Consider the following 24329-nt stretch of genomic DNA (forward strand, 5'->3'; position numbering starts at 1 on the left):
GAATTGAGACCTGCTAGTGTGGCAAAGAGAGATCTCCTTGATCGTTCATTTTGAGGACCAGGAAGAGGAAAGTGATTACATTACTGGCAACACCAGCAGACATTTTCTTACCACTGCCTGTGTGGGCCTGTGCCGTATGCTCTGGGGAGTATGGAGAGTTATTGAATGCCATATCTACCCGCAAGATGCTTAAATGCTCACAAACCGTAGAATCCCCCAGCTGGAAGGGATCTTAGGGATTGTCTAGTCCAGGCCTCTCTCTACTTCATTTACAATGGAGTAGAAGAGAGGCCTGGACTAGACAATCATCTAGTGCAATTATGATGTGCGTCTCCAGAGTTGGGGGCTACCATCTGAGCAACTTACTCTGAGTCAACAATGGTCATTTCCTACACGGAGTGACATGTGCAACCCTGTAACTTCTACGTAGCAGCTCTCGGTGTTTTCAGGAAACAGGTCTTGCTTATTTTTCATTCTACAAAATAAAGTATTTGCTCTGTGAAGGCAGCCCTCACATCTGTTTGTCCATCTGTCTGTCCCCTGCTTTCCCAACCAGTCTCCTCTTTACTAAAAGGGGTGAGCTGTAAGTTTAAGCTCACACGCTTTGGAGCTCTCGGGCCTGGCTCTCACACTTACCAGCTGTGTGACCTTGATTGAGCAAGTGACTTACACTCTCTGAGCCTTCATTTTTCCATTTGTAAAATGAGGCTAATATTAATATTACTCACCTCATGACATTATTGTAAGGTTTAAGTGAGCTGATGAATGTAAAACACAGAGACTGACACCAAAGACAGCAGTTGTTATCATTACTTATATCTTTATAATTAATAATAATGAAACGTCTGGTCCCTCTTCTCTCTTGAGTAACTTGTGATATTAGCTAATAAAGAAAAGGAAACTTTTAACACTTGGGGGGAAATTAGCATAAAAATGCTGCCTACAAGTGTGAGCAGGAGTCATACTTTTTGTTCCTTTTACCAGTGCCACTGGATCCCTAATGCTGTTCATAGAAAAATCACCTCCTGGGGTCGCCAGTTTGCTGTCTCCACTTGCAAACTGCCTCCTGGAAGGTTCCATCTGTTACAATGGGTATTGGCATTCCTTAGCTTTTTTTTTTTTTTTTTTTTTTTTTGGTTAGCAGAAGCAGACAGAACACAAATAAACAAACATATTGGAGTATTCAGATTGTACAGTATAGGGAAAAGAAGTCAGGAAGACTGGGATTCTGAATTCTACCTTACCACCCACTGGCTGGGTGGCCAGGGATAATTTACAGTGCCCTGTGGGCCTCTCGGATTTTTGAGAGCCTGTTCGGCAACAGCATCCTGTGACTAGAGAAAGGATTTGCAATGGCCTGGATTCCCCTGGAATCTCTTTCTTCCCACCTAGGGCTGGTCCAGGTGGGACCAGCATCTGGGCGGAGGCTGGGTACATGCCCAGACAGCCCTGTATGGTCTGTGAGCCAAGCATAGACTGCCTGCTACCAGGGTGTGATTGTTCTTGTGATTTGGCAATACCCGGCAAACATGTCCCATCGGGGCTGAGCTAAAAATAGGTCCTACGCATGGGGCCCAGGAAAATCAGCAGCCCAGCACACAGGAGGTTGCCCAACAAGGCAGAACCAAGCTGCCACCAGCACTTCAGTGGCACAATGACCAAAGAGAGGAGGTTTGGCCAATTTTTCAACATGTATCCTCCTTTTTCACTCTCCTCTGGTATCAGGGCCAGTGTCTTCCCACTCTGTTTTCTCCCTCTCTTCTACTTCTGGATAACTTGATTTCTGCGGAGGTACTGAACACAGGCATGGTATGGTGAAAAAAGCTGGTGTTTGGGCATTAGTGGGCTCAGGTTGAAATCTTGGCTCTACTATTTTCTAGCTGTTTGACCCATGAGCCTGAGACCCTTTTAAGGCTCAGCTGCCTCAGTGAAATAGTGGCGTTAATTATCCTTAATTATGAAAATTTTTATGAGTTACTAAAAGCAGTTAGTGTCTAGAGCAAGGTTCTCAAAATTTATCATACATGATAATCACTTGAGGAGTGGGGAAGCTTGTTAAAATAGAGCTAGGCCAGATGCAATGGCTCATGCCTGTAATCCAAGCCTTTTGGAGGCTGGGGCAGGAGGATTGCTTGAGCCCAGGAGTTTGCCACCAGCCTGGGAAACATAGTGAGACCCAGTCTCTCCAAAAAAAAAAAAAAAAAAAAAGCTGGGTGTGGCGATGTGCACCTGCACCTGAAGTTCCAGCTACTTAAGAGGCTGAGGTAGGAGGATCGCTTGATCCCAGGAACTAGAGGCTGCAGTGAGCCATGATCACACCACTGCTCTCCAGCCTGGGCAGCAGAGCAACACCCTGTCTCAAACAAAAATAATAATAAAATAAAATAAATAGTAAAAAGCAGAGGGCCCCACTGTACCCCACCCCCACTTTCTGATTGGGTGGGTTGGGGAGCATGGCCTTGATGCTGCTGGTCCAGCAATCATGGCGAGGAGGAGCACGAGGTTAGAGGTCAAGTATGTGAGCTCTGGAGCCCAATCATGAGGGTTCAACCCTGAGCCCTGCCCCTCTAGCAGAGTGTCTTCGGGCAAGTTCCTGAACCCTTCTGAACCTTATTTGGAAAATGGGAGAGTAATTGTTACTTTATAGTTGATGCAAAGATTAAGTGAGTTAATTCGTATGAAAACACTTAAAACAGCATCTAGCAAACAGTAAGCTTTGAGTGAACATTAGCTTTCATTAGTATCACAGAGTCTGCACAGGGTTCAGTATGTGTTCTTTTCCTGCTCTCTCCCTGCAGTTATTGCCAGTTTCGCTTGCATTTCTGTCTCTAGGCCACCCCTCCCAGGGTCTATGCTCTGAGCATTGCCCTTCTGCATGGAAGGGCAGGCAGGCATATGCCGGGAGGATCTGGGGCCACCAAGGAGCACAGACTGAATGTTAAAATTTAGAGATCACAGAAGAACCTGAAGCCCTCAGACAGGAATGGGCTTACCCCAGGGTATCCGTTCTGGAGCAGCAAAACTAGAACTTGACCCAGGTTTTCTGTCTTCCCAGCCAGGACACCTCCCATGACATCATGGCCTGTCCCCTGTTACACAGCCCTGGCTATTCCTGAGAGTGCTTAGGAAGCAACCAACTCCCCACCCCACTCCTACACCATTGCTTGCTTGGCATTTGGGAGGTTTCTCCTTTGATTGTTTGTGCTTGAGGAGGACACAGTGGTAAACATTTAACATCTGACTATAAATGACTATTTGCTTTTGGATTTTTCTTTTTTCCCTTTGGGCTAATGTCCTCAGAATGGAATTACTGGGTCAAAAAGTGCAGACAGTGTTATAACAAAAAGAAAGCTAGACTTAGCAACTCTCCCAGGGGGAAGAACTCACTGCTCAGAAACTTGAAGGTGGCTGGGACGTTGGTATCTGAAGCAAGTTAGGGAGTGGAGGGAGAGCCCAGAGCTGAATCTTCAAGTCAGCAGTAGGAGATAACAGTGGCTTGGAGAAGACAGCCCTGGACCGTAAACGGGATGCCTATCGGCCACTGGTAATTTCCCCAAGAAATGGTGTTTAGACGAACACCTCTCAAACATTAATGTGTTTAGGAATTCCCTGGGAGATCTTACTAATATGCAAGATAAGCTTCAGGAGGCCTGGCGGGGCCGAGAGTCTGCATTTCTAACAGTTCTAGATAAGTTTTAGATAATGCTAATTCTGCTGATCAAGGGACCACACTTTGGAAAGGCAATGGTTTAGGTTACCATGCTTTTGCTCATGGTACTTCTCTTTGTAAGCCACCAGTCCCACCATTTTTTAGACCCAGCTCTGAAGATGTCCCTGGATATACCTCACCAGGCTGGGTTGGGTACCCCTATTCTATGGTACCCTGTACCTATGACTATGACAGCGCTTACCTTGCTGTATTAAATTGTCCGTCCCTCTCTCTTCCTAGGGCATGGAGCAGTCTTATTCATCACTGTATTCCCAGAATCTAGCACAATGCCTTTTGTGATGTGGGCCTAATTATTATTATTATTTATTTATTTATTTATTGAGACAGGGTCTTGCTCTGTTGCCCAGGCTGGAGTTCAGTGGTGTGATCTCAGCTCACTGCAATCTCCACCTCCCAGGTTCAAGCGATTCTCCCGCCTCAGCCCCCTGAGTAGCGAGGACTACAGGCATGCACCACCATGCCTGGCTAATTTTTGTGATTTTTAGTAGAGACAAGGTTTCACCATGTTGACCAGGCTGCTCTTGAACTCCTGAACTCAGGTGATCCACCCGCCTTGGCTTCCCAAAGTGCTGGGATTACAGGCATGAGCCACTGTGCCCAGCCACCTAATTATAATTCTTTCTCTAGTGGGTGAATAGATGGATAGATGGATGGATGAATTAATAAATGACTATAAGGAGAAAGGAATAGAAAGTGATGGGTTAGGAAAAGCATCATGAGCAACCAAATTTGGCTTCAAGATCATTATTATCCACTTGGCATTCTTTGAACCATACTCACCTACTGAAAGCCTGGAGTCAGTGACCCTCCTCTGATCCTTGCCAGCTTTTTCTAGGCCCTGAAAAATGTTGACCCTGAACCAAGAGTGAACTCAGATAAATGAATAAGATCCAGGAAGCTTAGAGGTCCTTCACAGGGTGGCTCTAATAAATACCAGAAAACAAATAGCAGGTGTTGGCAATCTTTCTCCTGCCCAAAGAGCTATTTACACAAGTTTCCAAAACAATCCCTTCATCGCTTTACATGCCTATTACATGGTTCTCTTTAGGGAAAGGTCTGGAGTTGGTTAGCTCAGTGAATTGAAGAGTGACTCCCTCAAAGACAAGGGGTGGTGGGAGGGGGCCTTTTTCCTTCATTTTTTCCAAGGCTGCAAACTGACTCCCCAGTCCTGGCCACTGTGTCTATGATCCTTCGTCTTAATGATTAGAGAAAGCATGAGTCAGTGCAAACCCGATTCTCCTGCTCAAAACGAAAGGCAGTGCCATGGAGTAGAATGAACTTGAGCTTTGGTATCAGACAACCCTAGATACAAAAACGCACACGCCTCAGTCACTTTCAACTGTATACTCTTTTTCTAAAAATACTTTTTATTTTGTAACATTTCAAATCTGTAGAAAAGTTGCAAGAACAGTACAGAAAACTCCTGTGTATATTTTGCCCAGATTCACCAATTTTTTTAATCTCTTTTTTTTATTATTATACTTTAAGTTCTGGGATACATGTGCAGAATGTGTAGGTTTGTTACATAGGTATACACATGCCATGGTGATTTGCTGTACCCATCAACCCATCATCAACATTAGGTATTTCTCCTAATGCTATCTCTCCCCAAGGCCCCCACCCCACGACAGGCCCCAGTGTGTGATGTTTGCACCACCCCTGCTATGATCATGTGTTCTCATTGTTCAACTCCTAATTATGAGTGAGAACATGTGGTGTTTGGTTTTCTGTTCCTGTTTTAGTTTTCTGAGAATGATGGTTTCCAGCTTCATACATGTCCCTGCAAAGGACATGAACTCATCCTTTTTTACGGCTGCATAGTATTCCATAACAGATTCACCAATTTTTCACAGTTTGTCATATTTGCTATCTCAGTCTCTTTCTTTCTTCTGAGTTTTTTGTTTCAGTCTTTCTCACTGAAGGTGGCAAAAGTTCACTGAAACAAAAATATTAAAATAAAAATGTTATTCAGAAGTCTCAAAACTGAATTAAAAGAAACAAGTAAATTTCAAAATGATACTGTTTGTAAGTTGTAGCATTTATATTTTGAAAACTCTAAAAGTTAAATCTGCACTAAGATTTTTGGGACACTCTGTAATACAGTCATGTGTCACTTAACAAAGGAGGTATGTTCTGAGAAATATGGCATTAGGCAATTTTGTTGTTATTTGAACATCACAGAGTGTACTTACACAAACCTATGTGGTATAGCCTACTGTGAACCTAGGCTATATGGTATAGCACATTGCTGCTAGGCTACAAACCTGTACAACTTGTCACTGTACTGTTGTACAATGGCAATATTCACACAATGGTGAGTATTTGTGTATCTAAACACAGAAAAGGTACAGTAAAAATACTGTATTATAGGCTGGCCGAGGGGGCTCATCACTTTAAAACATCCTTAAAACATCTGTAGGTTAAAATAGTGTAATACTACTATGTGAATAGTAGTGATAATCTCAGCACTTTGGGAGGCTGAGGCGGGTGGATCACTTGAGGTCAGGAGTTTGAGACCAGCCTGGCTCACGTGGTAAAACCCCATCTCTACAAAAATACAAAAATTAGCTGGGCATGGTGGCGGGCGCCTGTAATCCCAGCTACTTGGGAGGCTGAGGCAGGGAGAATCAGTTGAACCGGGGAGGTAGAGGTTGCAGTGAGCCGAGATTGTGCCATTGCACTCCAGCCTGGGTGACAGAGTAAGACTCCATCTCAAAACAACAACGAAAACAACAAAAAACAGTATTATAATCTTATGGGAACACCATCATGTATGTGGCTAACCATTGATTGAAATGTCATTTACAGTACATGACTGATTTATATAATAATATATTGTGTATTTTTTTTAACCATTTGAGTGTAGGTTGCCTATATTGTGCTCCATATAGCATACCTTTTAATACTTCTGTATATACTACCTAACAACAAGCGTATTCTCTTGTATAACCCCAGTGAAGTTTCAGGAAATTTAAAATTAATAGAACACTTTTTTACATATAGTGCATATTCCAGTTTTTAAAATTGTACCAATAGCGTCTTTTATAGTAGCCTTTGTTCTTCTCCAGTATCTGAAGTAATTATTTGGTATATTTGTTTCTGTTTGTATTCAGTTTTATGTTTTTCCTTGTTGATTTAACTTTGTTTTTTGAATCTGTAGAATATTAACATTCTTCCAAAGTCAAGCTATACAAAAAGGTATACTCAGAGAAGTATTCTCCCTTCCTTATCCTTTCCACCCCATTCTCTCAGGCTTTGTAGGTAACCAATTTTATTGTTTCCTGATTTATCATTCCTGTGTTTCTTTTTGCAAAAGTAAGGAGACAGATACATATGAGTTTTCTTATTTCTCTTTTTTTTCTCACAAAAGGTAGCATCCTATATGTATACTTTCATATTTTGCTTTTTTTCTGGCAGTCACTCCAGAGGTACTCATGGAAATGATCCTTATTATTTTTTTACACTTGCATATTTGTGGTAGATTATTTGATGCTCCTCTGAGCCACAAATTATCTGCTGCTCCTCCTAGGGAGAGGTAGAGTCTATTTTTCCTCTCCCTTGAACTTGGATGGCCTTGTGAACTGTTTGAGCAATAGCATGTGGTATATGTAATGTTCTGGGACTTCTACGCTCAGACCTTAAGAAGACCATTGGATTTTGTTTTCTCACCCTTGGAAGGCACCTACCATATTGTAAAGAAGCTCAGGATAGGCCACTGGGTGATGAGAGGTCACATGCAGAGTGGTCCTGGAAAACAAGAGACCATCTTGTATGTTCCAGCACCAGCTGAATGACCTCAGCCTATTTCATGTGGCCAAGAAGAACCACCCAGGTGAGCCCAGTCAACTTACAGAATCATGAAGAATAATAAGTTGTAGTTTTAAGCCAGTAAGTTTTGAGGTGGTTTGTTACCAAGCAAAGGATAACTGAAACAATAGTGTGCCACTGTAGGTATGCTCAATCTCCCACATTTGAGCATTTAGGTAGTTTTTGCAATTACAAATAATGCCTCAGTGAAAGACCTTGTGCATATGCATTTTTGTATTATTGGTGGTGTATCTTTAGGGTAAAATTCTAGAAGTAGGATTACTAAATTTCGCTTTTGAATTTTTGCCAATCTGATGTGCGAGAAATGGTATCTCAGTGTAGTTTTAATTTGCATTCATATTAGTTATCTATCATTACATAACAAATTGTCCCAAAATGTAGTGGCTTAAAATATTAAAAGTTTGCTCTCTCACAGTCTTTGTAAGTCAGGAATCCAGGCATAGTTTAGCCGGTATTTCTAGCTCAGAGCCTCTCAAAACAGCAGATCAAGGTGTCTGCTGAGGCTGCAATCATCTCAAGGATGACTAGAGAAGGATCCATTTCCAAATACATTCATGTGCCTGTTGGAAGGCCTCAAGTTTTTGCTGGCTGTCAACTGGAGACACTGGGGGCCTCTCCAGAGGGTGGATCACAACATGGCAGCTGGCTTCTCTCAGGGCAAATGAGCTAGAGAATGAGAGGAGGTACCCAAGACAGAAGCCACAGACTTTTTGTAACCTAATCTGAATAGTGACATCCCATCACTTTTGCAATATCCTATTCATTAGAAGACAGTCAGTAGGCCTAGCTCACAATCAAGTGAAGGCAATTATATAAGGGTGTGAATACCAAGAGGAACAGATAATTGAGGCCTTGTTAGAGGCTCCCTAGCACAGCATTTCTTAGTGGGAGTGGGTCATTTATGCATGTATCTCTGGCATCTATTCATGTTTTTTTACATACAATCTTTGTTTTTCCCCTTGAGATTTGAAATCTCTTTATATGTTAGAAATTATCTGTGATTTGCATAGTAAGTACTTTTTCCCGATTTGTCATTTGTCTTTTGGCTTTGCTTATGGTATTTTGCCATGCAAAAGGTTTTCTAAAATTTTTAAGTAGTCAAATTTATCAATTTTCTTCTTTTATCATATCTTGACTTTGAGTCATAGAAATCCTTTCTCAACAGTCAGCCTATAGGAAATTTATCCATGTTTTCTTCTAATACTTGTATTATTCACTTATTTTACCTTTAGGTCTTTGATGCATTTGGAATTTATTTTTATCTGTGGTATAAGGAATAGATGTAATTTTATATTTTCCAAATGTCTAACTAACTGTTCCAATACGACTTATTTAAAAGTCCATTTTTTCTGATCATTAAAAAAAGTTTGAAAAAAAGCCCATTTTTGTCCTAGTGATCTGAGTTATTACTTTTATTATATTCTTGAACTTCATATATGGTTAGGTTTATTTCTGTACTTCCTAATCTAGTCTATTGGTATGCCTATTCACATAGTAGTATTATACTATTTTAACCTATAGATGTTTTAAGGATGTTTTAATATTTGGTAGGGCTAGTGCCCTCTTCTAGCAATTTCCTGCAGTGTTTTCCTAGCCATTTTTTGCATTATTTTATACAAATTTTAATATCAGCTTGTTTAGCTTCAGCAAAAATGTTTTTTTGTATTTTTATTAGAATTATAATAAATTAATAAATTAACTTAGGGTAGACTGACTGACTGATGATGTTGAGATGTCTGAACCAAGAACAGAGATACTTTTCTACTTTTTCAAGTCTACTTTTATGTCTTTTAGATGTATTTTAGTTTTCTTCACATAATTTCTGAACATTTCTAATTTAAATTTATGTAATCTTAAACAAGTTACTTCATCTTTCTGAATCTCAGATTTCTCATCAGTCAAAAAGGGGACTGTGATATCTTTCTTAAAGTTTTGTTATGAAAAGTAAATGAGGTAAATTGCAAAATAAGCACTGTGTTAATCCTGGTTCCCTTATTCCTTGCCTTGAAGCTCATGCTTGCTCTTGAGCAGGGAGAGAATAATTTGTCACATATATCTAGCAATAACATTGTCTATGTCAGTCAATAAGTAAATCGATATTCTGGAGTTCATCGTGTACCAGGGGCTGCGCCAGTTGTTGGGGATATAATGATGAGAAAATCAAACATGATTCCTGCTCTTATAAAGCTTCTGGTTAATGAACCTTTCCTATTTATCATATGGGGTTTTATAAAAGCAAAATGTAAACCCAATTAGCAAGCCAGGCCCTGGAATTTCAACAGATTCTATAATTGCATAGCATAGAAAAGTGAAGGCTTTAAATACTTTTATGATCCAGATCCCAGTTTGACTCATCATGCAAGCAGATATTACCTAAAATGAGAGAGGATCAGAGTTGGAGGGAACACATGAAGGAGGGAACTGGGGAACAGTGGGTCATGATCTGACCAGCATCATATAATTAGTGAGTAACTGAACTGGGATGGGAACCTTGGTATCCAGCCTCCCAGGCTGGGGTGCTTTCCAGCACACACCCACTGTCTTTCTACTTTCCATCTGCATCTTTTGTCACTGCCATGGATGTATCAGGGTTTCAGTATCTATGCTGATTGTCTAGAGAACATTAGCCAGAAATGAACAGCACATTTCTAAGAAGGACCTGATATCACCAGTCATTATGTCATGAGGCTGCAACTCAACCCCCAAAGAGGGTAATTTAACAAAACTACACGGATATGTAGATTCAGGATGTGGACTGAATGAGACAAAAATCAGAGTTACTCTAGCACAGAGTTTCCTGGAATCAAACAGACACAATAATTTACTCTCTGTGTGACTTTTTTCAGGTTGCTTAATTTCACTAAGCTTGATTTTTTTTTTCCACCTTTAAAATGATCTTACTAGCATGTTTCTTGTGGGATCCAGGGAAGAGACAGCAAATTGTTCCCAGTTTGGTTTTCTCCTTCCTCTGTAATACTAGAACTCTTAGTTCTTAGCTGAGCAAATGACTGTCTGGAATGAAGACAACATTTCCTCAGTTTTTATTGTAGTTAGGGATAGCCACATGAATCTGTTCTGCATAGCAGGTCAGCAGAAATGGCATGTCCAACTGCTAGGAAATATCCTTAAAGTACAAAGGCATGGCCTTCTTTTTCTCCTGTTTTTCCACCACCCCCTCTTTGTTTGGAATACAGGGGTGAAAACTTGAGCTAGAGGAGCTATCGGGGACCACGAAGTAACTTTGGGAATGAAGGCCACATGCAAGGAAGCATAAGATAAGAGCCTGGGATGCTGTGAGCACTAAACCCCTGTCCTTTTAAACTATGGCTATTTGAGAACTAAGATGTCTCACACAGCGATGGGAAGAAGTCCCACGAATTTTAACCCCTTGCTATAAGGACAGCTGTTGCTTTTGTCTGCTTGGCTTCCATTTCTCCTGATTTTAATAATTGCATCTCATGTTTTCTTTGAGGGATGACCTCTTCCTCCAGCCTTAGCAGAACTGTCAATTTAAGTTGTATCACCTTTTCCTAAACTGGACCAACTGGATTTTGACTTTGGATGGAACTTGAATCTTGAACAGTGTAACCCAAGCACCAACAGTGCAAGAATGGACATGTTCTGGAGGTGGGTGACAAGGAAAGCTCTTTCTTACTAAAGAATATCAATATGGAAATGTAGCAGAAACTCTAAAACTAGAAAATCAGCATGGCCATCATACTGGATTCAAACAAAAATTATCAATGGATGCTAAAACCATGGCATGAAAAGATGCTGGGAAATAGGATATTCATACAGTCTCCACGTATAGTGCTCTACAGATTACTTATCAACTACAAAGGCATGAAGCTACATCCCCATTGGAGTAATCTAGTGAGCACCACTTAGCCAGGTGATCAAAATTTATGTCACCAATGATAGAGCATACTGTGGGGCCCTAAGAAGGAACATCACCTACGTAGTATTCATGACCAAATGGGTTAACCCGAATTGAATCAAGAAGAAATAAGCAGATAAATCCAAACTGAGGGAGCTATTTTATTTCAATTGGCCTAGACTTGGCCTAGACTTTTCAAACATTTTACTGTTATAAAAGACAAAAGACAAACAAACACAACAACCCGGGAATTCTAGTTGAGGAGACTAAAAATAATGATAGTTAAAATACATGATGCTTGATTGAATCCTGGATAAACAAAACAACTTTAAAGGACAGTTTGAGGACAACTGGAGAAATTTGCATTTGGACTGTGTATTAGATTATAGTATTGTAATAAGTTTCCTGAGTGTGAAAACTGTTGTTATGTAGGAGAATATTCTTGCTTCCTTGTTCTTGGAAGCTCCATGCTGAAGTATTTGGATCAAAGTATCATGATGACTGCAACTAATGTTCAAATGGTTCAGCAAAAAAATTGAAAATAAACACACACACATACACACAGGAGAGAGAGTGCGCGCAAATGTCGCCAAGTGTGAACCCTTGGTGGGGCTGCTTGGTGGCTTGATGAACTTATGCTCATTGTACTATTCATGCAATTTTTCTGTAGCTTTGACATTTTTACAAATAAAAAGTTGGGGGAAAAGTCTCTCTTCCTCTTTCCATTTATAGAGTGAAACACAAAGACCTTCAGTGCAATGCTTATCTCTTGTCACATGCCTCGGGTCCTTAAAGCAAAAAAGCCGATGGAGGGGTGTGCCTCTGGGACTATCAGCACGAAGCTGAGGAGACTGTCCACTGCTAGGAGTGACACTTGATGTGACGTCCGTGAAGTCCATTCAGTCCGTGTATCAGTGGCCTTTGGGACGTTCCCGGTGCGAGGAAATTGAGAGCCCATGACAGAAGTAATGAGGCCTGGCCCTTCTCCTTCAGGCTTGTCTCCTACCTCTCTCTCCTGGCCTTCTACTCTCTGGTTCCTTCTTCCCCACAAATAGGCACTGTTGGTCCCCACCTCTGGACATTTGAGCCTGTTGGTCTCAGAGTCTGTAATGTTTTCCTCAGGGACCTTGCATGGCTGCCTCTCTCAGCTAAAAGCCTTCTCCTCACCAAGGCCTTTCTTGCCCACAATAGCTAATACTTTCCTCCTCCCCCAAACCCCTCTCTACTCTGTTTCACCCTTAGGTTTCCTTCACAACCTTCATCACTAGCTGAAATTCTAGCTGGAATTATCTTACTCATTGTCTTCTGCACCCAGATACTGTATTATTCAGGATTCTGCAGAGAAACGGAACCAATATGAAAGGAGATTTATTATGAGGAATTGACTCAAGTGCTTATAGAGATAGAGAAGGCCCATAATCTGCTGTCTGCAAGATGGAGATCCAGAACGGCTGGGGGTATAATTCAGTCTAAAAGTCCGGGGGCCAGAGAACCAGGAAAGCCAATGGTGTCATTCCCAGTCTGAGGGCAGGAGAGCATAAGATCAAGATGTTCCAGCCCAAGCTGTGAGGGAGGGGAAAAAAGGGGGTGAATTCTTCCTTCTTCTGCCTTGTGTTCTATTCAGGTCCACAGTGGATTAGATGATGCCCACCCAGGCTGGGGAGGGATGTTTGCTTTACTAAGTCCACTGATTCAAATCCTAGTCTCATTGGAAGTACACTTGCAGACCTACCCAGAAATAATGTGTAGTCTGGGCACCCCATGGCCCCATCAAGTTGATCCATAAAATTAACCATCACAGATGGGACAAGGCCTGCATAGCTGCTGCTCTTGTGGTGCTTACGTTCTACAGGGAGGGCGGCATTGGACAAGTAGCCAGGAACGTGATGAGGTTAGGACATGGGGAGGAGCTATGGGAGGAGAGGGCAGGCACACTTGGGCTGGAGGCTGGTGGGATTATTTGCAGTCATCCAGGGATGGAGTGATTCCCATCAGGGTAGGACATATATTCTACCTGTGTCTAATAATAAAACTACAGTGAGGAACTAGGTCTCACTGAAGCTCCTTTCCCTACTCCTAGAACCCACTGTATCAGGCTTCTGTGGGTGCAGGGCCACTGAAATTATCCTCTCTAAAATCACTAACTGGCCTTCCAACTGCCCAATCCACTGATCACTTGTTTTAAACTTTACATTTTATTTATTTAATGTTTTATTTGATAAGAATATTTACTCCTGCAAGAAAAAGCTTGCAAAATTAGATTAAGTGAAAAAGGTAGTATACAAAGCCAAATAAAGTATGCTCTCACTTTCATTATATATAAATCTATGCTTTTGTTTATTTGAACATGTAAACCGATGTGCACATTGCAAGGATGTGCAGCAAAATCCTAACAGGGATCATGTGAGGAGATGGAATTATGGTGATTTTCATTTTCCCCTTCCTACTTTTTTTGATAAGCATGTATTACTTTTAGAGTCAGGGGAGGAACATTGTTATTTTTAAAGTGTGCTGGGTGTGTTCCACTATCTTGCACTATGAACTGACTGTAGCAGTCATTCATGGATGTAAGATGGCAGCTTAAAGAAGTGGCGCCAGTTCTTTACCTTTCTCTGGACCATGTGACTGCAGCTCCTCCCACAGAAGGCAGAGTGAACCTCGTTGCCTCTGTTTTGTTTTGTTTTTTTCTTCATAGTGGCAGAACCTGGACTCAAGTCTACTCTTATCTGATGCCCAAGACCACGGCCTTAGTTGGGCTCCATGCCATCATGCCATCATTTCTCTCCAACCCCTCTCAATCTTTCTTCATCAGTCTCCTTTGTGGGCATTGCTTTCCAGCCAGCTTAGCAAATGTCAGGGTTCGGTAAGGTTTTATCTTCATGTCTCTTCTTCATAACCTCAGCAGTCTCTTCTTAAATAACCTCAGCTACCTTCAGCTTTGAACTACCTACATGCTGATGATAACCAAATCTTTGTCTATGACTTGGATGCTCCCAGGATGCTACTGGATATCACTGCCTGGTGGTTGTCTCCTAGACATTACTATCCTAATATTTTCCAAGTTGAACTCATCACTGTTAAATGAGACCTGCTTTTTTGCCTTCCTGTGTTCCCTGTAGATGGTATGAATATCCATTTAGTTACCTGAGTCTCATATCCTGCATTCCAGCAGTTAGCAAAGCCTGGGAAGTCTATTCCCTCCTCTTTTTCCTTGCTCTATTTGCCCTAGAACTGCTCCTCATCATCTCTCAGGATTGTTCTCCCTGTCTGGACCCCTCCAACCCATCCTCCACCCATTCTCTAGAATGTGGAGACCATCACAGAGACCATCACTTCATGTCCCAGCTTAAATTTAGGCAATGTCTCTCCAGTTGGGATGGAACTCCAGTCCTTGTTGTACACAGAGGGCCTTCCACCCTTGGATCTTTTATGTTTCATCCAGATATATTTTCATTTGACTCTTTTGCTATGCTTTTGTACCTATGTACAAGTCAGTCTGGACCTTCTGTTGTTTGCCAACTTCAACACATGCTGCTTTATATTTCAAGGCTGCCCACCAGAAGTGGCCCTCCTTACCCTGTCCAGTGACCATCCACACTTTCTTCAACCTTAACTCAGTGCCTTCTTTAGTGGAATTTTTCCTGGTCTCTCTTCCTGCTACAGAAATTACTATGTCTACCAGTCTCCCTCCCTAACTGACCCCAGTACACGCTTTCATTCTAATCAAGGCATCTAAGACATTTCTCTCTTCCTCGATCTTTCTCCTTCATGATTTTGTGAACTTCTTGATACCGGGAATGATGACTGACCCATTCCAATGTCAAGAGAAATGTCTAACACAGAGAAGGCACTTCAGGTTTATGAATGAATGAACGAAATCAATCAATCAATCAAAGGTGAAAGACTTCAGGTTTAATGATAAGATCAACCACAACAGCAACACTGTTGATAACAAACATTTATTGAGTAGTTATTCTGTGCCAAGCATTGTGCTAGTTGCTTTTACCCAAATTACTAAGTTCCCAGAGGAGTCATGGGTTATTGGCTCCTAATAACAGACAATCAGTATCAAGCTATTATCATGTGTTTAAGCGTTTACATGCACTTGCTCATTAAGCCTCACAATAGCCTTAAGAAGAATCTACTACTATTATTATTTTTTCTTCAAAATGAAGATACGGAGGCCTCAAGAGATAAGGTTATTTGTCTCAGGTGCCACATCTAGTCAATGAAGGAAGTGGGATTCATCTCCCTAAAGTCAATGACTAGACTCCAGAATCCAATATCACATACCTCCGAGTGTCCTTTTCAAAGTTTAGAATAACTGTAACTACAGTGTATAGTTTTGAATATTCGATGTGGTCATTGAAAACAGTTCTGAACTTCAAAACAAATTTTTGGGAGGTGAGAATGTGATTCACATGCCTATGCACACCACACCTCTGAGTTGCCTGTTAAACTCAGATGTCATGATAACAGACATTTTTACTTGCTTCAGGTGAGATAAGTAACATGATAAAATATCTTAGCATGAATAAATGCAGATGTGACCAGGAGTGCTTTGGAAAAGCCATTTGTTCTGGATTCCTAAGTCATAATCCTCCAGCAAAAGGACTTGAAATTCAGACTTGCTGGAAACAAACAGTAGACTAAACATTGCATGCTCACATTCATGCCAAAAGGTGGGATGTTAGAGAAGCCTGCCAAAAGGTGGGATGTTAGAGAAGCCTGACTTGCTGACTTCAACCTCTGGCTCCTTGGAATATGGAGTGAAGCAGGATCTAGAAGTTCACAATCTGTGCATTTATTTGGCATGAATGCTTGAATCACAGGTGGACTTCAGAATTAGGGCCAGCCTGGGGCTTGTGCTTTCCCAACCCCAGAAACGTTGGGAGCTAGAGTCAGAGATAAGGAGCTGAGAACAGTGGATATAGTGATAAGTCTGGAATCCTTCAATCTGGGGCTAAATTCATGCTCTATAACCTACTTTCTGTGTGAACCTACGCAAATTACTTAACCTCTGAGTTTTATTTTCTGTAAGATGGTGATAATAGTTTCTACCTCATACATTTGTGAGAATTAAATAAGAATGTGTCTGTAAAGTTCTTAATAATAATGAACAACATTTATTGGGAATTTCCAATGCCAGGCATTGTTTTAAGCATATTTTACATGTATGAACTTATTTAATCTGTAAGGAAGGTACCTGGAAATCAGTAGGCTCTCCTGGGGCACCAGAGACCAGGGATCCAGGAATGGAAGTAGTCAAATACTTTGACTGTCCCACATAGCAGGTGCATCTTGGAAAAGCCACTGCTTAATCTAGATGCCTGCCCCTCACCTCCACCTTTAAAGAGGAAGCACAGCAGTGAATAGGAGCAGACAACTTTAAAGTTAGACAGACTCTGTCCTCATTCTAGTTTTTCCGCATGCCACTGAATATCCTTAAGCAAGTTGCCTAAACATTCTGAGCTGTAGTTTCCTCATTTATATTATGAGGGATGATCCACTGAACTAAGAGGTGGCAATGAAGATTAACTCTGATAAGATCTACAATGATCCTAACTTTAATGGGTGCTCAGCAATGAAGCTGCTACTGTTATCATTTTAATTATTATTTCCCAAATGTAGGCAGTGCACACCTGCAGCCCCACCCTTGCCTCAACTTTATGCAGGTCTCAGAGCTAATTTCCACTCTCCAGAAGAAATTCATTTCTACTAAAGATGGATTTTGCTGGAGATCTTATCAGAGAGACAGAGGAGGTAATTTACCTCCCACATTCCAGAACAAGCTCTTGGAATCCTCTGTTATCTTCCTTCATATTCTTACTAAATCTATTTTCTGTGCTGCCCCTAAACTAGCTCATCCGTCTACCATGCAAAGCTCCATTCTCCAACTTTCAAATTCTTCCAGGATCCTTTCAGTCTCTCACCGCTTGTTAGTCTTGACTGAACTTTACATTTAAACTCACACATCCTACTCAACAAACCCAAAGTGCTTCCATGAACCAGGAGATCCTCCTTAGAAGCTATTTAACTCTTTAGGGATCTCAGCTCTGCCTCCACCCTAAGCCACCTATGAAAGCTCCTTCTAAACTCACAGAGCCCACCTGAAAGGTGTTCCATTAAGTAAACCTTTCTCTATCTCATTCCATTAGTACACCCTTCACTACTAATATTGGGTAGTGAAATCACCTTTGCAAAACTGTAAGTGAGAGAATTTTGACATAGCTGACTCTGTCTTGCTTCTAACCTCACAAACTACCTTTTCTCATTCCTATTTGTATGCCAAGCTAACTATGAGAAGAATTTAGTTTGCATTTTAATTTTAAACTAAGGATGATAATAGTCTCTTCCCAAAACTAACCCCTCTCTTGTTCATTGACTGAAGCTGCTTTTGTAAAACTAATGAAAGGCCACAAAGTTAGAATTATGGTGGGGGCCTCAATTATGCTAAGATGTAAGCATAAACTCTAATTGGTCATTGTTTCTTCTGCTAAGATGTAGGTATTGTTAAACTGTAACCAGGCTATGTTTTACAATCTGCCTTTTGGAACTGCTTACTACTCAAGAGTCACATAGCCAGTGGTCATAAGATTTATAACATCCCCAATTGCTCCTTTAGATAATGTCAGTATTGTAAAATCTAAGACTGGTGTTTGAGTTATTTTTTAGAACTTACTTTGTGATGGACCAACTGGAACCACCTGGACAGGTAACCTATACCAAGAAACTGACTCAACTGGTCCTGCAACTCCCATCTAAGAACTGACTCAGTGCAAGAAGACAGTTTTTTGGTGTTTTTGAAAGAGTTTCACCCTATCGCCCAGGGTGGAGTGCAGTGGCATGATCTTGGCTCACTGCAACCTCTACCTTCTGGGTTCAACTGATTCTTGTGCCTCAGCCTCCCAAACAGGTGTGTGCCACTAACACCCTGCTAAATTTTGTGTTTTTAGTAGAGACAGGGTTTCACTATGTTGGCCAGGCTGGTCTTGAACTCCTGACCTCAGGTGACCCACCCTCCTCAGCCTCCCAAAGTGCTGGGATTACAGGCATGAGCCACAGCACCCGGCCGAGAAGACAGTTTTCACACTCTATGATTTTATCCCCAATCCAACCAATTATATTTTCTATTCTCTAGCCCTCCTGCCCACCAAACCATGCTTGAAAAACCTAGATTCTGATTTCTCAGGGAGGCAAATTTGAGAAATATTTTCTGTCCTCCTCATTCAGTTGCCCTGTGATTATTAAACTCTTTCTCTGCTGCAACATCTGCTGTTTTCAGTGTATTGTCTTTTTCTGGGCAGCAGACAAGAATAACACAATTGCACAGTAACAGTAGCTTAGCACATAAAAAGTATTCAGTAAATTACAATGATTATATTATTATTTACAGATCACTCTTTCTGTTCTTAGTAAAGCAGATTTCTTACTGACTTTTCTACAAAATACACTTAACTGATAGAGTAATTCTGCATATTTGGGTGTCACAAACATATAACTTTTTAAAAACATGATAGTAGAGTGTCTGATATGGTTTGGCTCTTTGTCCATAACCAAATCTCATCTTGAATTGTTCTCTCATAATTCCCATGTGTTGTGGGAAGAACCCAGTGGGAGATCATTTGAGTCATGGGGGTGGTTTCCCCCATACTGTTCTTATAATAGTGAATAAGTCTCATGAGATCTGATGATTTTATCAGGGGTTTCTGCTTTTTCATTTCCTCATTTTCTCTTGCCACCGCCATGTAAAAAGTGCCTTTCACCTCCCGCCATGATTCTGAGGCCTCCTCAGCTATGTGGAACTGTAAGTCCAATTAAACCTCTTTTTCTTCCCAGTCTCAGGTATGTCTTTATCAGCAGCATGAAAACGGACTAATACAGTGGACTTACCCAAGATTTATTCAAATGATGATGACTTTTTCCACAGTTTACCATGTAATAGCATTTTTTAAAACTAGGATTTTCTTGAATGTTACTGACTCATAAGTAAATAAAGAAAGTTGAACTGGTACAGAAACACCGTTGCTTGATCCTTTAATAACAAGGAAGACAAAATGATACCTGCTCTTTATAAAGCAGCAAATGACCATTAGTTTGTTGGATGTAAAACACTGATGACCTGCAAGTAATATTAGCAGTTAGACAAAATCATCAAAATTTCAAATATTATTCTGGTTTCAAAGGATTGGACTATCAAGTCTCATTGAATATTTAACTGACAAACAAAAGTGTGTGTATGTGTATAAAACAGATAGAGTTTCTGACTATCCAGGCCACTTTCTAGAGCAGTTAACTTTGCCCCCAAGGCTGATGAATCCTATTCTTCAGTACTAGAGAAGAGGGAAGGTCTTCTATTCTTAGACAGAAAAGAACTCAATATGAGATCCGACTTTCTTTTTTAGAACCACCTGCTCCAGGCAGAAATTTGCAGATCTTGGTAATATGCCACATTTCTAAAGACTTTTCTTATTCTTTTTGACTTTGGGTGTTTCCAATTCAGATGCATGAATCCAAGGGAATAGGAGTAGGGTATAGAAAGAAAATACAAGAGACAGAATGTGGGGGATAAAAGTATTTATTGAACACCTACTATATTCCAGGCATGCTGCCAATTGGTATCACCTACATAAGGAAGTTTAATTTTCATTACATTTCAGGTGATCTGTATTATTATTTCAATTAAATAAATGAGGAAACTGAAACTCACAGAGAGTAAGAGGGTTGCCCAAGTTCTCAGAGCTCTGGAGGGGCAGAGTTAAATTGTTTCTTGATCTTCTGATTCCAAGGCTATGTTCTCTTGTATGTTCTTGGTCTTCTGACTCCAAGGCTACATGTACTATAATGCCTATGAGAGAGAGAAGAGAGGAAATGTGCTATGGTTTTCCATAGTCAGACTCCTTCCATGCCTTTTGGGGAATGTGGATGGTGGTAAGAGCTCAGGCTTTGGCGTGAGTTTGCAATGTGCCTGTAAGGCTGCACCCATTGTTAAAATAGTAAAAATTGAAATATTTTTATACCAATTGATATATTTCTGTTGCCCTGAGTCCCTTGAATATTCTCTCTGTTACCTCAGTCATTCCAGACTCTATTCCAGGATTTTCCATACCTCCCTGTGAGTCAGCAGCCCAGTGGTTATGTCACTGGACATTAGAGGGCCTTGAGGACCCTAATTCAATTCCTTGGCTAATCTATTCTGATTCATCTTTATGATATGGTTTGGCTGTGTCCCCACCAAAATCTCAACTTGAATTGTATGTCCCAGAATTCCCATGTGTTGTGGGAAGGATACAGGTGGAAGTAATTGAACCATGGGGGGCTGGTCTTTCTCGTGTTATTCTCGTGATAGTGAATAAGTCTCACGAGATATGATGGGATTTCGGCTTTTGCTTCTTCCTCATTTTCTCTTGCTGCCACCATGTAAGAAGTATCTTTTGCCTCTCACCATGATTCTGAGGCCTCCCCAGCCATGTGCAACTGTAAGTCCAATTAAACCTCTTTTTCTTCCCAGTCTCGGGTGTGTCTTTATCAGCAGTGTGAAAATGGACTAATACTCTTTACTATATCCATCATTAATAATTTTGAGTACCATTTCTTCCCCATTCTCCTTCCTCCTCTCTCATGAACCCAGTCCATCTATGGAGATTTCTATCTTTGCTAATATGAGTCCTTGATTTTTGTGGTGCTTTATGTGAAATATGGGTTGAGAAAGGCAGGAGAAGTAGTCCATACAAGGCAGAAGACAGAAACTCAGTTCATCCACATTATAAATAATTGAGAGGAGATATAGGAAAGAAAATAGCACCTTGAAGGCTGAAGTTTGATAAAGAGTGCCAGTGTGTTTGCTGAGCATGTGGTCCTGCAACAATAGTCAAATTCAATAAATTAGTAAGGAAGCAAATATTGCTTGAGATATGTTTTTTGGGAATTGATCTTTCTTAAAGTTTTGAAAGGACCTAAGAGAAAATGAGAATTTGTTTCTAGTTACTACTGGGTTATGCTTCCTTATATTCTAGTCAATGCAAAGACTGGACCACATGAAGCTCCTGATTTATGAGGGTGACAAGATGATCTCTAAGATTCCTTCCAATGTTAATCATAAACAAAACACATGAATCGACCCCTCAGAGGTTCATCAACTTCTATGGGTTCTATAGGTAAGATGACAAGCTATGAGGTCACGTGAAACTGATCTCAGTAGGTGAGTTATAGTCTTGGATGTACCTACATTTGACTGTGAGTTCTTAAGAAAGTATCTTACCTTTATTGGTCTCAGTATTTTTATTTGTAAAATAGTAGGTAACCTTTATTGCTGTCACTTATTTTGAAATTGTTTTTGTTGTTTGTTGTTACTATTTTTTGAGTTTAGGTTGTGCCACTCTACTTTTTGTCTATCATTTGATTAAATCCGTACAGCAAAGGTATAAATTATGTATGATCATTTCCTTTTCACAGAGTAGACCTAGAAAACATGAGAGGCATGCTGAAGACTCCTTCCTAGACAGTGGCAGAGCTGCAATTCACAGTGTCCTCTCTGCTCCAAATCCAAAGCTTTCTTCTTTATAACACATGGCTTCCCAACCTACCTCAAGACCCTAGACTGGAAGTCATGAGCAAGCTTTTGTCTAAGAGAATGTTTTGAAAAATATAAAATGCCATAGAAATATCAGGGTTTTCAATATATATGATCAGCTACTCATCTTCTTCTCTATACTTTTTGTTGTTTCATCAAAATTGACCTTATAGATTTGAGGTGGACGAGGTGGACACTGGGATGCATCTCCCATATCCCCTTCCTTCTTTCCTTCCCTCCTTCCTTCCTTCCTTCCTTCCTTCCTTCCTTCCTTCCTTCCTTCCTTCCTTCCTTCCCTCCTTCCTTCCTTCCTTCTTTACTTCCTCCCTCCCTCCCTCCCTTCCTTCTTTCCTTCTTTCCTTCCTTCCTTCCTTCCTTCCTTCCTTCCTTCCTTCCTTCCTTCCTTCCTTCCTTCCTTCCTTCCTTTTTTTCTTGAGACAGGGTCTCACTCTACCACCCAGGCTAGGGTGCAGTGGTGCGATCTTGGCTCACTGCAACTTCTACCTCCCAGTTTCAAGTGATTCTCCTGCCTCAGCTTCCCAAGTAGCCGGAATTATAGGCGCGTGCCACCATGCCCAGCTAATTGTAATTTTTGATAGGACAGGGTTTCACCATGTTGGCAAGGCTGCTCTTGAACTCCTGGGCTTAAGCGATCTACTCACCTCAGCCTCCCAAAGTGCTGAGATTACAGACATGAGCCACTGCACCTGGCTCCAGATCCCTTTTCAATCAAGAACTTGTTACTCTAGTTCCTGGAGTACTGTCAACCTTTAGGGAAGAGATGGCTGATCCCAAGTCACACTCCTTCCTGGAGCAACCTACATCTAGTGACTGATTGATAAAGGAGTATAAGGAGCTCTGGCTACCTTGGCTTCACTTTTGAAAACTCTGAAGGGTCATTTTAGTTCCAGGGCTGTTGGTGGGGTTGACCAAGATAGTTTTGGAGCCTGCATCATGCTTTGCCTTCTCACACTGCCAGTCCTGCTTGTGGCCTTTCCCTCTTCCACAAGTATTCATCTCAAGGCATTCCCTGAGAACATCCTGAGTGCTAAACACCTTCTGAGCCTGCTTCCTAGGGGAATCCATCGTGTAACAATATTTTGTTATTGTTGGTTCTTCATAAGTCTGACTTTCCTACTGACCTAAACATTTCTTGAGGGCAGGAAATGTGTCATATTCATTCCTAAGTCACCAATGCTTGGCTTGATATTAGGTCCAGAAAAAAAAAAAAGCTCATTATATGTTCAATGAACTTCTAGGATAATAATAATAATAGTTGACCCTTATATAGTATCCTCATTAGCTAACTTCTGTATTAAAGGTGTTGAACATATTAGCTCAACCCTACAATCATCCTAGAAAGTATTATTATTATTATTACCATTTCACAGACAAATAAAGGCAAGAACCTAATGGCTCGAAGTTCTACCCAAGCATACATATCTAGTGGAGGATCTGGGCTTCGACTGCAGGAAGTCTGTCTCTGAAATTCACTCTCCTAGCCACTACTCCTTACTGCTTCTTGTATCTGTGTATCTATCAATCCACCACTTTATTGAAGGGGGATAGGAAAGAGCTAGGTAAGAGCATAAGGAAGGATAGTTTTTTGTTTGTTTGTTTTTTGTTTTTAATTTCAGGGGGACTGGAATTATCACAGAACATTTCTGGGGATGGAGTGTCTGCTTTTCTTGCTTGGAGTCCAGGCATGGCATATGAATAGTGTAGGGCAACAGAGCTCCCCAGGTGACTCTGATGTATAGGAAGGTGTGGGAATCCCTGATGCAGGGGGCAGTTTCAAGTGTACAGAAGGCACTTTCGCAATTGCCTTAACAGAGGCCCTAAGATGTGAAATGATCTGGCAGTAGCTACCCTGGTAGAGAGAGAGGAGCCAAGACTTTCCCTTGTTTCAGGGTCCTGGTCCAGGGCTCTTTGAGCTGCACTTCCTGAAGTTGGGCCAGGAATCTGCCTTGGGCATGGGGGAACCACATACCTCACACGTGCATCTAACGATTACTCAGGAAGTGGACGCTTTGGGGCTGACAAACGCTACACCGGAAAGGAGAGGGGAGAGCCTGCCAGGAGGGGGTCGGCAAAGCCAGTTCCCTCAAAGCATTGTCCTTTCCTTCCTCCAACAGGATGCCAGGAGCCCCACAGAAAAGGGACTCATTTGTCTTCCTTCCCAGCACAATAACTTGTTGCTGGCCTTTCTCTTGGGCCTTGCTCAGAGCAACAGGATACAGTCTTTGCCAGGGGAGAAGGAAGGAAGGAAGGAGGGGAGGGAAATGACAGGAGCTCAGGATCTCCAGTCCCCATCCTGGGCC

Source organism: Macaca nemestrina, chromosome 1, assembly GCF_043159975.1.
Source record: "Macaca nemestrina isolate mMacNem1 chromosome 1, mMacNem.hap1, whole genome shotgun sequence".
In the NCBI taxonomy this organism is placed as follows: Eukaryota; Metazoa; Chordata; class Mammalia; order Primates; family Cercopithecidae; genus Macaca; species Macaca nemestrina.